This window comes from Buteo buteo, chromosome 19 (assembly GCF_964188355.1).
Source record: "Buteo buteo chromosome 19, bButBut1.hap1.1, whole genome shotgun sequence".
Classification (NCBI taxonomy): Eukaryota; Metazoa; Chordata; class Aves; order Accipitriformes; family Accipitridae; genus Buteo; species Buteo buteo.
In genome coordinates this window covers 9518512-9532823 of record NC_134189.1, presented here as the reverse complement: position 1 = coordinate 9532823, position 14312 = coordinate 9518512, and the positions used below count along the sequence as shown (strand labels likewise).

Sequence of the window (14312 nt, the reverse complement as noted above, 5' to 3'; positions counted from 1 at the left end):
CCCCTGTCTCCCTCACTCTATCTGTGCACAGAGATGCAACCTGGGGAAGGGGCTGCTCCTGACTTTCTGCTGAGGAGCAAGCACGTAAGTGGATACCCAAACCCGGTTCTTCCCACCGCCCCCGAGCATGCGGGATAGCTCCAAAATTAAGGACATAACAGAAGATTTCTTCCATTCAAAAACCAATGATTTGCTTTGGGATTCATTAACTCAAAGGTAATAACCTTAAAGTACCTGTAACCTCAACTTGCCAAATCTTGATTTTCCATAATAGAAACTGGGGGGGGAGGAAGGGAAGCATCAATTTTGCCCACAATATGAATAATTCTAGGTGTTAAATGAAAAACATTTTAGAAGTACAAGTGTTACTACGAGAAGCTAATATTAAAAACATTCTCTGTGAGATGCAGGGAGACTAAGTCAGCATCAGATTAATTGAACACAGCCAGACTTAAGGGGAAATGGGTAGTTTTCACAGGATATTCCGACTCTGACAACATACTTGTTTTCAAATAGTTGTCCATTTACCACAGCTGGAAAGCATCAGGGCATCAAATTAGATGTACATGAGTGGAATCAGCTTGCATTTCTGATATCACAAACAGCTTCCTGGAGCACAGTTTGCTCAAGTGTTAATCAAAAAGAAGGCAGTAACACAAAAAGTGTTAATGTCAAATTATACAGCCAATCGAAATCACAATGAGCCTACACACATACATACATTTATTTTTACATATGTATTTAGTTACTTTGGTGGACTTTAGATCAGGCCTTTAGCTAAAATGCTTAGAGGGGATTCTTCTAAAGGAGAAAACATACAACCCTGAGCTATACTTGCACACATAGCAAGTAAGAAAGAGGAAGAAGTCAGAAGTACAAATTTGACTTTTGAGGTTCTCTTCAATGAGCATTTCCTCACAGGGAGGTACATTAGGGGAGTGTTTCCAACTACAAATTCTGAGCTACAGTCTTGAGGATGATAGAATACAAGCCTCCAATTCAGACCAGAGATGATTGATGTAAAATACTTGGTGATCAAATGATGACGATGTCACCATTTTCTACAAATGGGAAAGTGAGATAATTTTTATAAATTATTTCTTGTCAGTGTAACCAATTCATATGATGGCAGCTGGTTTGAAGCTTGCAGAAGGAAAATCTATAATGAGTTAGTCCCAAACAATGGAAAAATAATTGATTCAGGAATTAGACAGGGCTATTTTTCTAGAATAAGTTCCAAAGGGAGAATTGCCGCAGTTCAGATACATTTCCACGGTATGCAAGCATAGAATTCTCTCACAATCCTTTGAAATCTTCACCGCAAAGTTACTACATGATTTTGGTGGATGCTGTAATTGGGAGGTTGTTACCAGTCCTAAGAGAACCAGGCTTCAAGGAGCACAATATTTGGGAGTCACTTCTTTCTGTTCCCTGCAAGCCTTCCTTTAATAAAGCATGCAAGGAATGAGCACAGATAATCTGAAAGGACGCCAAAGTGCAATCACTGATGATATTCGTGGCCACTCAGAAAAAAGAAAAAAAATACCCTGACTTCTCAAATGTAGTTTAAGAATTTATTCACTCACATAATATCCTTAAGAGAAAGAAAATGGAAATCCAGCGCAAGTGAAACTAATAGGAGAGAACAACTTTGGCAGGTGAGATGCAAAATGGAGATTAAGAGGTCCAGGAGCACAGTTGAGAAACAGGGAGGCAAATACATAGTGACAAGTAATAAGGCATTCCTTAAGCACAGGGGAAACTGGAACTCCAGAAGAACTGGTGGGTCCTGCAGACTATACTGCAGACTACCCTGATGCGAAGAAGTCAATGAGGGCAGAAAAAAAGATTGCACAGAAGTTAAATGACTCCTCTGCTTCAGTTTTCACTTTAAAGTAGGGAAGAGAGATGCGTGCCCTAGGGTTATACAAGTAAAGAACTTGAGGCAGAACTGCCAGAGTTAGGGCAAATAAAATAAAATAAATTAACAAACAAACAAACCCTACACACAACAGGAGAAATTTTATTGCCCTAAACAGCATTTCCAGAGCTGAGAAAAATCAGTTAAAGGCAAGTGTAAACCAGCTAGCCTAAAATAGAAGCCCCACAAACTAGAAAAGTCTGAAAAAAGCACATTTTTCACAATGATAAATCGTGCCTCACTAATATACGAGAAGCATTTAAAAACTTATCCTAGCTTTTTTTCACTAGATGTAAATTGTTTGGATTTTCAAATACTTTGGAAAAAGCTATTAGGAGAGCTTGGTAATCTTGGGATAAGAGTAAAGGTCCTGTCACTCCTTAAATATTAGTCAAGGAACTGAGAATCCCAGGGTAAGAACAATAATCAGGTTTTTGTACAGAAGGGGGGGGTTGTAGCACCCAAAGTTCAGCCTAGGATCAGTGTTGTCAAGAGCGTTTACAAAGCACCTGAAAGAAAGAATGAAAAACAAGGCGACAAAACATGCTCCCCATATAAAAAGGTATTAGTCAACAGTATGGAGGTCCTTGTCCTTCCAACTACCCAGGCAACTGGACAACGCAAAGATCAGAAAATTCACCACAGACACCCTGAAGTCTAATGGAATATATATATATATATATGTTTACATACCACTATATACCAACGATTACTGAATTAACTTCTAGACATCAAAAAAGTTCTAGAGACAAAAGTTGTCATATCCCTGTGCTTAACAAAGAGTCCTTTCAGACTAGACAAAACTTTAGAATTGCGCTTCTAAAAGTTTAAACTGTAATATGAGAAAAAGGTTGACTATGGAAACTATAATGCAGTTATAGAATGCCAGATTAAATTTCAGTTAAATGTGCTCGCTAAAATAAGGGCATAAATTGTGAGCACACTTAAGAAATAAACAAGCTGAAACATTTTGCTGATTTAGAACCAGGCATGGGGCTGTAAAAGGCTACTGAAAACAAGAAACATGAGAGAACATGTAATATTTATTAAGGCTGACCTACTACACTATTTAAATAGAAAAGAGATTAAAGCAAAGAGAAGTTTGGGTTATGAAAATAAGGACATTAGAGACACAGAGATTCAGAAATAAAGATTAAGGAAACCTCAGCTATTCAGAGTTATGGAAATACATCTTCAAAACCAAAATAGCTTGGGTGTGGTTTATCTGTTCGGAGAAAAATCCATTTCAGACCTATACACATTTAAAGCTAAGGAAAATGAATGCTACTTGCAAAGAGTTTTAAGCGGTCCACATAACCCTAGTTTTACAGAACTCGACCCATGCTCTTCCATCCACTTTCCTATCTTGTAAAATTGGACTGCTACGCATAGGGCACAACCCATGCCTTAGAAAAATCCAGACCTATTTCACAGCCTGATACAGCTTCTGCTATAGAAGCTGTAGCAGCCTTCAATGGTTTAGCTTTGCACAGCAGCAAAACTGGGACTGGACACGAATCTGAGAAAAGAAACTAGAGAAATAGGCTAAGCTGCGCAATGTGGGCAGCTCACCTGGAATCAGCTGCCGTAGCTTGGAAGTTCTGCTACTCCAGAAAGTTTTTAGGCCTAGAATACTTTTTTTAAACCTGGGGGAATAGAAGACAGATATAAATGAGATTTAAAAAATATCCTTTTCATTTCACACAAATCACACACTCCATTAGGCAATGAAAACTACTTATTCTAAGCTAAGGGTCTACTGAACAAAGGCTAAAACTTCTTTCACAACAGAAGCTATGATTATATAGGAAGAAAAAAAAAACAAAAACCCAAACATCATGTCCTGTGGAGCAATTGAAAAGAAAATGCACAAGTCTTTGAGAAAAAATTGAATCAAACTTCCATATTTATTCAATTCTATAATTATAGTAGTAATAATAGTAAATAACAATTATAAATTATGACAATTTTTTACAATTATTTTGTAAAGAAATAATTTTGACATAACTTACAATTATTAAAATTTATTAAAATTCACAAATGTTTACAATTGTTACAATTATATGTACAATTAAAATTGTACATATAAATTATATTCTAATTTTCAAAAGTATTCTTTGGAAAAAAATTAAACTGATCAGGAGAGGATAAATTTGAGAAAATGCTCCTTATTCCCCATTGCTGTACCACTCTTTCTGTGAGTTATCATGATCATAAAAATACCATAATGAACAGCATCAGCTGGACATCATAGGGCATCACAAAGAGCTTCCTGTAGCCAACACATATATCTCATATGTAGGCTCAAGTTCTTGTTTCCATTCCCTCAATAACCATTAAGTGCTGCAAGTGTTCAGATACACACTAGAATTTCACTGACCTGGAATAGAAATCTTGGATTCAGTAACTCAAGGCTTACCGAACCGGAAATTTTTACGTGAAATATTTCAACCTCAATTTTTCTTGACTTAGATAATTTACACTTCACAGACTTCTCCTGCTTTGGGCTTTTGTTTGTTTCAGAACTTCCTATTTAAATAAGATGAGAAATTCCCACCTACAATTACTTGAGAAATCTCAGTTGGTAAAATCCCAACTAGAATTAGAGCCTTATTGCACATGTTGAAAGTGTTAATACAGAAAGAGGTGAACTTGTCATTTATGGTACGTGTTGCACAATTGTAAAGTCTAAAGTTAGATAACACATTTTTGCTACACATCCCTACAATTTGGAAAGTTTCTCCAAACAGAGACTCACTTTTGATCTATGTGTGTAAAGCATGATGTCGGGGCACAGTGTCTACACATCTCGTATTTTTTCCTCTATAAAAACGCAGTCTCCATATCCACTCAGCCTACAGTTGTGGTTAGCACAAGAAAAGAGGGGTTCTTTTTTACAGGACTACTTTCTTGTAGATGTAGTCATAAATAATCCAAACTAAACTATAGTACACAGCAATTAAATGAACAAAGTACACGCTGTAATATACCACCTTTGCTTTTTAGTCCTTTCATTGCACAGCAGTATTCAATCCCCAGCCATTCTCAAGAGCTCTTACCCTTTGCAAAAATTAGCAGAGAGATGCTGTATTTGGGCACAGGGAAGCAGCCAAAGAAAGGCCAGGACCACATAGCACATTATGCTACCGAATAAGAAGATGTGCTTGTAAATATTACCCGAGTTGCAAAATACTAAAAGGGATCTATTAATGTTTTTTGAAAGCAGCCTCAAAATAACTTTTCTGGATCAAACTTACACTTATGAGCAAGGAGTTCACCCACTTTTCCTCCCATTCCCATCCCTTTTTGAACTTCAGGTCTTTTCATCATGAAAACATGACCAATTTTGCAGGTAGTTAGGGACAAGGCGAGAAAATGCTCCCCACTCTCCTACGTTTCTGATTCCTGACAGCTTTACAAAGCCATTTCAGATGTTAAGCCCAGAAGTTTTCTCCCTTCAGAGGTAAAACTGAGGGCTGATCCCAGTGGGAAGACGGCAGCCTCCACCTCTCATCAGGATTAAGTCAGAACTTTCACAGCACCAGGCAGTCGTACAGGGACAGGTTTTGGCAAGGGGGTTACGCCCAGCCCACACCATGCCTTGGAAAGGTACAGTTATTAAGATGGACGGACAGAAGAAGTTTACATCAGAAAGTGGAGGAGAAACCCAGCTCTCCAATAGTTTGAATTTTACCAAAAAATACAGGAGCAACTCATGCTTAAACAGATGCCTAGAAAAATACCAAGTGAAGCTGCCAAAGGCCCCAAAGTAAATCTATTACTATAAAACTTATAAGAGATTTCATCCCCACCCGCTCATAAAGGGCATGCACCTGAATGCCTATTGTATCAGAGGTTTTTATTTCAGCTGTGTTTAATCTTATAAATTAAACATTAAAATAATAAATAAAATAAATAATAAAATAATAAATAATAAAATAAAGGCACTGATCAAGCAAAGATTTTGTTTGTACTTTCACATTTACATTGTCTAAATCCTGCTGTTCTCGGTGAGGTAACTCATAGCCCATAAAGCTGTTCCAATGCACAAGCCTGTGCAAAACTATAGCTCAAATTACAAGCAATTAAGAGAAGAGACTGACAACTCTTAAAACACACCTATAATCCCAACGGCCACTCAATGAGTCCAAAACACAAACTAAACTCCATGTCCCATTTAAAGACAGGTTCTTGAGCTAACAAACACAAAGGGAGTTGTGCTTGCCTTTTCTTCTTTACCACCCCATAAACACGGTTCCCACACTATCTTGCAAGCACAGGGAAATTCCTGGAAATTAGATTCAGTGTTGATACCCCTATTTAGGCAGTCCATAATCCCTGCAGCTCTTTATAAATCCTCTGCTGGTGGATAATCTATTTATGATTAGTAATTGAAGGAAAACAAGAGCAGCCTTTAGGCTCCTCTGAACTCTGTATGTCTTTGGTCAAACTGGCCAGAGGATCACCGTACAGTAACCGGCTCCTCCATGGCTTTCTGTTGTTTGTTTTGTTGGGGTTTTTTTCCCCCACTGCATAAGTATGCCTAGAAAAGGAGGAGGTCTGCAGCACGGAGCAAGTATGCTAATGCCATATCATACTGCCATGCCAACGGCAATCACACACACACCCGCTCACACACTTCTGCCAAATAATCACTTAAGCAAACATCAACTACAGAGATTAGCAAAAGCATCTGACAACTTGCAAATCAGACAAGAAACATGGACTGAAGGGACAGCTTAGGAAAGTGAGGATTTAATAAGCGAAATGACATGAAGTTCCTGAATCAAAGCTTGCAGCATTTTTGGAAGATTGCTAAAAATCCTATCTGTTGGCTTTAGATTTTTTTTCTATCCCTTGGTCCCTACTGCATATCAGCTGCACCCAGGCAGGCTTCTAATAAAAGCAAGTGACTCTTGTGCAAACAAAAACATCTTTGTGACCTCTGGGAAGGCAGCAATCCAAACAAACAACCCGGCAGTCAGGTGGCACAAGCTATGGGGAAGCAATCATTGCATCTCAGGGGCCTTTGGCAGCACCAGAAGGAAAGCTAAGCCACTGCCATAGAAGATTGGGTTTCCAGGAGAAACCACCCTAGGTAGAACAAGAAGTTCAAACTATTTCTATGTAATATGGTGGGGATGGGGAGGCTACTTTTGAACACGTAATTTTTGTTGTTCAAGCTAAAGGAACAAAGTGTTTTCCTACCAGAATTAAGGCAGAGTATCAGAACAATCTCTTGATTTATTTTTAATTTACTAAAAGGTGCTTCACTCCAAAGGCAATTTCAATGAAAGTAATGAGATTCTGCTGCAATAAGTGCAAGGAAAGTCACAACCATTTACCAGCATTATAACTCACTTGTGTCTTATTTTGAAGAATTTGTCACCAAAACAAAGGGGTGGGCATCCTTTCTAAATCTTAGGCTGAATTCTATAGTCCTTATTCTGATGAAGCTCTTGCTGAAGCATCAACTTTGCCTGAATAATGGTTGGAGGATGTGTGCCTGGTATACTATTAATCTCTGCTTGACAGGAAGAATATGACTCTTAGTGAGCTGAAAAAGATCTCAGTATGGAAATGGAAGAAGTTCAGTTGTCCAAAAGCAAACTGTGACCCTGTAGTGCCGTAACACTGCAGAGACAACACCACATTAGAGGTGTCATCTTTCTACCAAGGCTATTTCCAAGTCCCTTCCTGTATCACTTTCAAAGACAGTAGACCTTTCTTAAGAGATCCATCCATTACTGTCTAACAAAGTGCCTAGAAGAGCATTACAGAAATGTTAAAATAGGCATTTTGACCCAACGTCACTCTTCCCACTGTTGATTGCATGCTGTAAACCTGCAAAAAAAAGACAAAACACCTGTAAAATAGTTATTTTTAAATACAAAGTTTTTGATGAGAACTACCTACACACAGTACTAAGCCCATTTTTGATGCTCCTGTCATGGAGGCAAAGATGGTCCAGACTGTGAGCCTTCTGTTGCTGGCTACAGATGGGCGCATACATTTGCATTGCACTACTAAGGCTCTTTTGCACTTTGAGATACATGATGTGTGAGAAGTATGTCTAAAAAAAAAATAAATAAATACATAAATAAATCTGTTGTACTAGTGATCCAGTCGAAACAAGGAAGCCTTAAATGCAATAGTCAGATCATCTATAGTTGGTTATAAAACTAATGCCATTGTTTGCATGGCTCTAAGAAACAAAAACCAAGAACAAAACAGGTTTTGTGCCTGACATCCAATGGAACTGAATTTGAGAAGCCAGTTCAGTCATTTTCATTGCTTAGAATCAGACAGGGACACTCTGACTTCCACAGATGATATATAGATATTTACTGCTTGTGTCAATACACAGGGAATTCCTCCTTTCTTATATACCCATAGAGCACAATTATCTGGGTTTTACCCTTCTAATCCTTAGGGACAGCCTAAGGCAACAGGCAGATGCAGGTAGCAAAGTCAGATGGTGAAGACAACAGCAGAGTGGTCTATCTTCCTTAATGAGCTCAGAAGATCAAGACCAACTTTACACTCAAGCCTGAGAAACAGGCTACCTCATCTTATTGCTGGCATCCCTAGTGCTGTACCTGTCTGCATTGCCCGCTGGACCAGCTCCACGAAGACAACAGAGCACCAGGCCAGGTGCATCGAGAGAGTATTGCTGAAGGAAAAAAGAGCCCATCCAGCCTCCTCTTCCCTCCCAGTTGTTCTGTCTGGTTTTACTCCTGGGAGGAGAACTTGTACTGATCATGAGTCGCTCCAAAATATTGTTTGAAGACGGCAAAAAATTCTATTTCATTTACGGTGTTAGCTAGCTGTGGACCACTGTCAAAACACGCATTTGGACTGAGGAATTTCTCCTCTTTCTCTTCCCTCCCCACATGCACTTGCGATGGTATCATCTACAACTAAATAGGGGATGTTTACAGGGTCCGAGCTACACTGGAACTCTGTAGAAACTAATGAGGAAGGAAGAGTTTTATAACACTCTCGTGAAACATTTAACGAGCTCTGAAATAGGGCTGGCAGGCCTCAGAGGAGAAAAGTCCAGTTTAAAATTGAACTTTGCAGTTTACTAAATGGCAGTGGCCTGCAGCCGTAAGCACTATTAATTTTCAGAGTGTCTTTATCAGAAAATCCCCAGCTCCTGTAATGCTCTTCCACTCTAAAAGTCTTTACCCCTCTGTTGCAGCTGCCATGCAATTAACAGCACTTGCTAAGCAACATGCTCCTAGGGCCCAGATTAACATATTGATACATTTTTCTTAACGTAACAAAACTGGATTTTGCCTCAGACACAGTCAGCTCTACTCCTCACCTCCAGAGGTTATCCACATTGAAACCAGAATCTGCTATTCTGGGAAGGTAAGGAAGGGCAGAGGCTTTTTGGAGTGGAGGGACAGAAGGGGTGGAAATCACCTGACTGCATCAGTAATATATCTAACTCTTTATTATATTCACATTCCCCCTTCTCATCTCCCATGAAACTGCCTACAGCTGTGTTCTCTCAGTCTGAAAGACATTAAAAACGAGTCTGCAAGATGACTACAGTTTTTAAAAAGTCACTCCCACATATGTAAGCAAGGAAGGAAATGAGAAAAAAGATTAAAAAAAAAAAAAATCATGGTGCCACTGCAGGAGGTAGAGCCAGATATTTTAAATGGTTCAGTGATTCCGTTCCTTGGAATAAAATAAGGTGAGACATATTGGCCAGGAGAGTGTCTAGTTTGGTAAAGTCCCACTGACCCTTTCACTGAAAACTTAACAAACTGAACTACTTTAATACCACTACGTCAACCACCACCTGCAACAGGGCCTTTTAAGTCTTAAAGGTCCTTACTCTTCACTAGTGAAAAGACTGTGGGAGCCAAAAGAGGGTCTGAAAAGTATTAATGAACTTGGCATCACAAAATCAGTTCTGGCAACTCAGAGCAAAAAAAATTTTAAGCAGCAAATTCCATACTGACTGCCAACTCTTATTTCATGGGCTGGATCAAGATCACGTTAAACACAGTGGGATTAAAGAGTTTCTCCAGCTGATGACCACCTCTGATTCAAGATCAGTGGTTTGCAAAGCATATTTAAATAGAATAAATAAATCTACTGGTCTTTACTTAGTGTATATTACCATTGGCGGCACAAATAACAGGTATCAGTCCCTTGGAAGTTAATGACACACAGAAGATACACCTTCTCTCATCTTGTTAGCGGCTGCTGTGTCAATCCGCAGAGACACAGCCATACCATTTTGTATGCAGCTACAACGCTCTGTGAGTTATTGTAGCAAAATAGACATCCACATTACAGAAGACATGGCTCCATCCTTTAATTTCATTTTTCCACAGTGCTTCTGCTGAAGAAAGTTGATGTGAGCCAACGGACTCAAATTTCCCCCAACTCTCCTCAAATGCACACTGAACACTTGACAATGCCCACTTTTCTATTTTCCTCTCTGTGGCTCCATCGGAGAGGACCCTCTGTGCATTCAGAGCAGCACAATGGAGAATGATTTCCAAAGCATTAACTTGGAGCCATTGAGACTTGGATGTTTTCAAAATGACTCTATTGTGCTCAAAGGATTCTAGACTACCCCAGCTACTCTAGAAGAGAGTCTTTTTCCCCTTTCTCAAAACATCCATCCCTCGAGCCATCCCTGGAGTGCATTGTTGGGGCTGATTCCTTAGTGCAGCGAGCTCCATCAGTCAAAGCTCAACAGATACAAATAATATCAGGATATGGATATAAATTAGTGCGACAGACCCTAAATAGTTTTGACAGGTTTAGTAAGTATATATAGCAACACAGAATGCTATTCCTGCTGTCAGACATCAATATGTAGACAGAAGATTGGGGGCACCATGGAAACTCAGCGACATAAGAGTGGTATTGATTGGATAGAAAATGAGGCTGCAATTTAAGCTTAAGGCTGCCAGAGATGCCAAGAATGGAGAATGACCTCCAGCAGTGAATTTTCGGCATAAGCTCCCTGTGAACAAGCCAGTTCAAGAAGGATAAATCAGGCACAAGCTCACCAGGGATATGGCTCAACCAAATGCAGGCTACCCTAAGCAGATGAGAATCACTCTGTGTGTGTGCGCGCGTTACAGTGACCTAGTTCGTTCAAAGACAGCATTTTGAATGGTTTATTATAGAGGCTTGAAACAAAGAGATTTCCTCAATTAAAGTCCTGAAATGAATCCTCTAAATGAAAATGCTTTTGATACACTGATCAGCAAGAGGTTGTAAATATCGAAGCAAAGCGTACATTGTTAAAGACCAGTTCCCACAGAAAACACCACAGTTGGGAGTGTAGGTAATGAGGGGGCCTGAACGGAGCGGGAGGTTTCGCGAGCAGTGCCAGCTCCGTCCCTAATGCCCTACTGTAACACTAAAACACTTGTTACACTATACCACTTGATAAATCCTACCTTCCCCACTGCAAAAACACACTAAAATAAAATAGAGTATGACTTAAATGAGTGTATTTTCAGAGCTCCTGTAAAGGATTATTTTTAATTATCTGAGGACTCCAGAACAACCATTCCCAGAATGACTGAGAAGAAATGTTGGACATGTCAGGGAAGCACCTTGCGGGAGCCGTGACTGCTAGAAGTCAGCTAAATAGTAATATTCACATCAGCGACAGAAAGATGAATCTACACAAAACATCCATCAGTACAGCTGTGTCAGGAATAAGATAAGCCTATAAAGTGTCCTTCATGTCAGCACGGGTGTAGAGGAATACAGGCATACGGCACTGGGATAGCAGCACTACGTTTTCTAATACTATAGTAAGACCAACCTTCTGCTGGCAAGGATGTATCAGCCACAGACTGCATCTCAAATAACTGGTGATAGACATCTGGATAATTGCAAAAAGTCTGTTTTTCTTAGGCCACTTCTACACTATAAGCAAAGACTTACCATTTGTAAAAGCAAGATTTGTTGCTGGCTTCTCTTTTTTCCACCCAAGAGCTTGCTCTGAAGCACGCTAAAGTCAGTAAGTTTCTGTCCTTCAATTTCATCCAAAGCTTAGTAAGCAATAAGTCACCAAAGAGTTTAGCTTAGCCTGGAGACAGGAGTATATTAAACCCCTGCTTTCCTTCTCTTTAGGAAGAGTCACTAAGTTATGCAGCCAGGTTTTCTGTTACTGCTCTTTTTTTTTTGTTCATCCTCTCCAATGAAGTACCCTCTCCATTCACTTCCAAATTTTCATTACTACAGAAAATTAACAAATTTTGTCACAAATATGCACATTCCTTTTTCCCTTCAGACCATTTCTCTCAATCAAAAGTTCAGACTTTTTTTTTCCTTTTTTTTTTAATTCTTTTTTTTTTTTTGCAGGGAGGAAACAGAAATACACAGAAAAAAATCTCATAAACTTTGCTTTGTAAATCAGCTCAAACACACTGTCCAGAAAATGTAAAAGACAAGTATTTCTTTATAACAACTTTTCCCATATCCTTCCCTTCTCTCCCTTTCTCTCCATCCCTTCCCTCCTTCTCCCTAATAAAAACAGTTTCACACTCATTCTATTTCTTGTCCAAAAAGTTGAGCTTTGCTAAAAGCACCCCCCCCCCCCCAAAAAATATCAAGGCCCAAATGGAAAACAAGGAAAGGGCATAGAGTTCACGAGCTGATGAGCCACAGGTAAAGCAATCTTCCACTGTAACGCACATCATTTAGAGCAAGCTGGCCGTAGTTAAAAGACCTACCACTACCCATAGCTGCAGGGTTATCACACAGAGAAAGATTTAACACGTCCCAAACGCTTCCACAATGCTCCCAAGGACCAACTAGTCACTAGGGTTTACATCCTAGAATCCAGCTTCAGAGTGTATCACAGTAGACATTCACCGCTAAGGCAGACTACTTGCAGCGTGGAGGACAGAGGTGTGTGACAGCCAACTGGAACATTTAAAAGGAGCAGGTGAGCACCTGAAAAAGGAAGACCACCTTTCCCCTACAAAAAGCTCTACTTTTAAAAAGGAAAGGATGAAGGAGGGCAAGGAGTTGGAAGCATCAGTGTCAGAGACCGTAACACACTTGCAGAATAACATGTATGCTCAAGAGCAGGAAACTGTGTTTTTACCGCTCACTCAGATTTTCTCCCAACCTATCCCTCCACCGAGGAAACAGAAGATACAAACTAACGACGGCAGTTTCAAACAGACCTACCGGCACTTGCTGGATTCAGTTGTTCCACCAGAAGTAAACTAGGGATAAGACGGCAAAGTCCCAAGAAAAACATCCAAGCGCTGGGTCCGAGCGAACCATTTAACCGCATTATCCCGAGTCCCAGCCGGGACGCTCCTGGCACAGGGCGACTGGGACCCGCAGGGGGTTCTCGCCGCTGCGGGGTCACCCCGCTGCCCTTTTGTCCCCTCGGGACGGACCGGACCGGGGTCTCCTGCCTTCCCTTCCCCGCTGGGTCGCGTCCCCCACCGCCACCTCTCTCCTCCTCGCCCTGCTCTGCCTTTTTAACGCTCCCCACTTACCGATCGCCCACCGCCGCCCCGGCTGCGCTCCCAAGCGCCACGGGAACCCCCCGCCGTCCCGCTCCGGGACACCCCCAAACCTCGTCGTGTCCCCCCACGCCGGGCAGGTGTCTGCGGGGCCGCAGGTGGCACCCCCCCCCCCCACCCCAACCCCAAACCCCGCGGCCCCTCGGCGAGGTGGGGGCCGGGACGGAGGGCAAAGTTCCCCCCGGAGGGGGGGAGGCGAGGAGGGAGCGCGGGGGGCACCTTCCCTCAGGCGGACCCCAGAAGCCCCCGCCGCCCCCTCGGACTTACTTCGGGCGGCAACAAGCTCTTCTCCCGCAGCTGAGAGGGGCGAGCCGCGGGCGTCCCCGGTGAGGAGGAGGAGGAGGAGGAGGAGGAGCAGCGGCTGCCGCTGCCGCAGCGAGTCCCTTCGCTTCCCCACGGACGGGCTCGCCGGCCACCGCCGCCTCCTCACGCCCCGCTCCCCCCGCGCCCCGTCTCTCCTCTCGTCTCCCGCCGGAGGTTTCTCGGCGAGATTTTTATACGGGGAGGCAGGGGGAACCTGATCCGCGCTTTGCCTCAGCACAGCCCGGGCTGCGGCGAGAGGAGGAGGGAGGGAGGGAAGAGGGCGGCGGGGCAGAGCGATCGTCCGCGCTGCCCCCTCATGTGATGCGGCGGGGACGCGCCCGCCGGGCGGGTCACCCGCGGGGCAGCCTCGCCCCCGCCAACGGGGGCGGGAGGGGGCGGGACGGGCCGGGCCGGGGGCGCTCCGCCGGCGGACGGGGCGGGGGGGGGCTCGGCGGCGGCTCCCCGTGTGCCCGCCGGGAGGGAACGGGCTTTGAAGCCCCAGCGGCTTCCCCTCCTCTTCCTCGCGGCACCCCCGGCTTGCTGAGGGGGGT

At 42.4% G+C, this 14312-nt stretch overlaps 1 protein-coding gene across 1 annotated transcript in view; it reads right to left on the bottom strand.

Moving 5' to 3' along the window:
- Positions 1-14008, bottom strand: part of PTN (pleiotrophin) — a 78960-nt gene extending 64952 nt beyond the window's left edge. Inside the window, exon 1 of the mRNA XM_075050792.1 lies at positions 13726-14008. The gene's annotated coding sequence lies outside the window, so the exon portion shown is untranslated. The remainder of the gene's footprint in view (positions 1-13725) is intronic.
- Between the last annotated feature and the right edge of the window lie 304 nt (positions 14009-14312).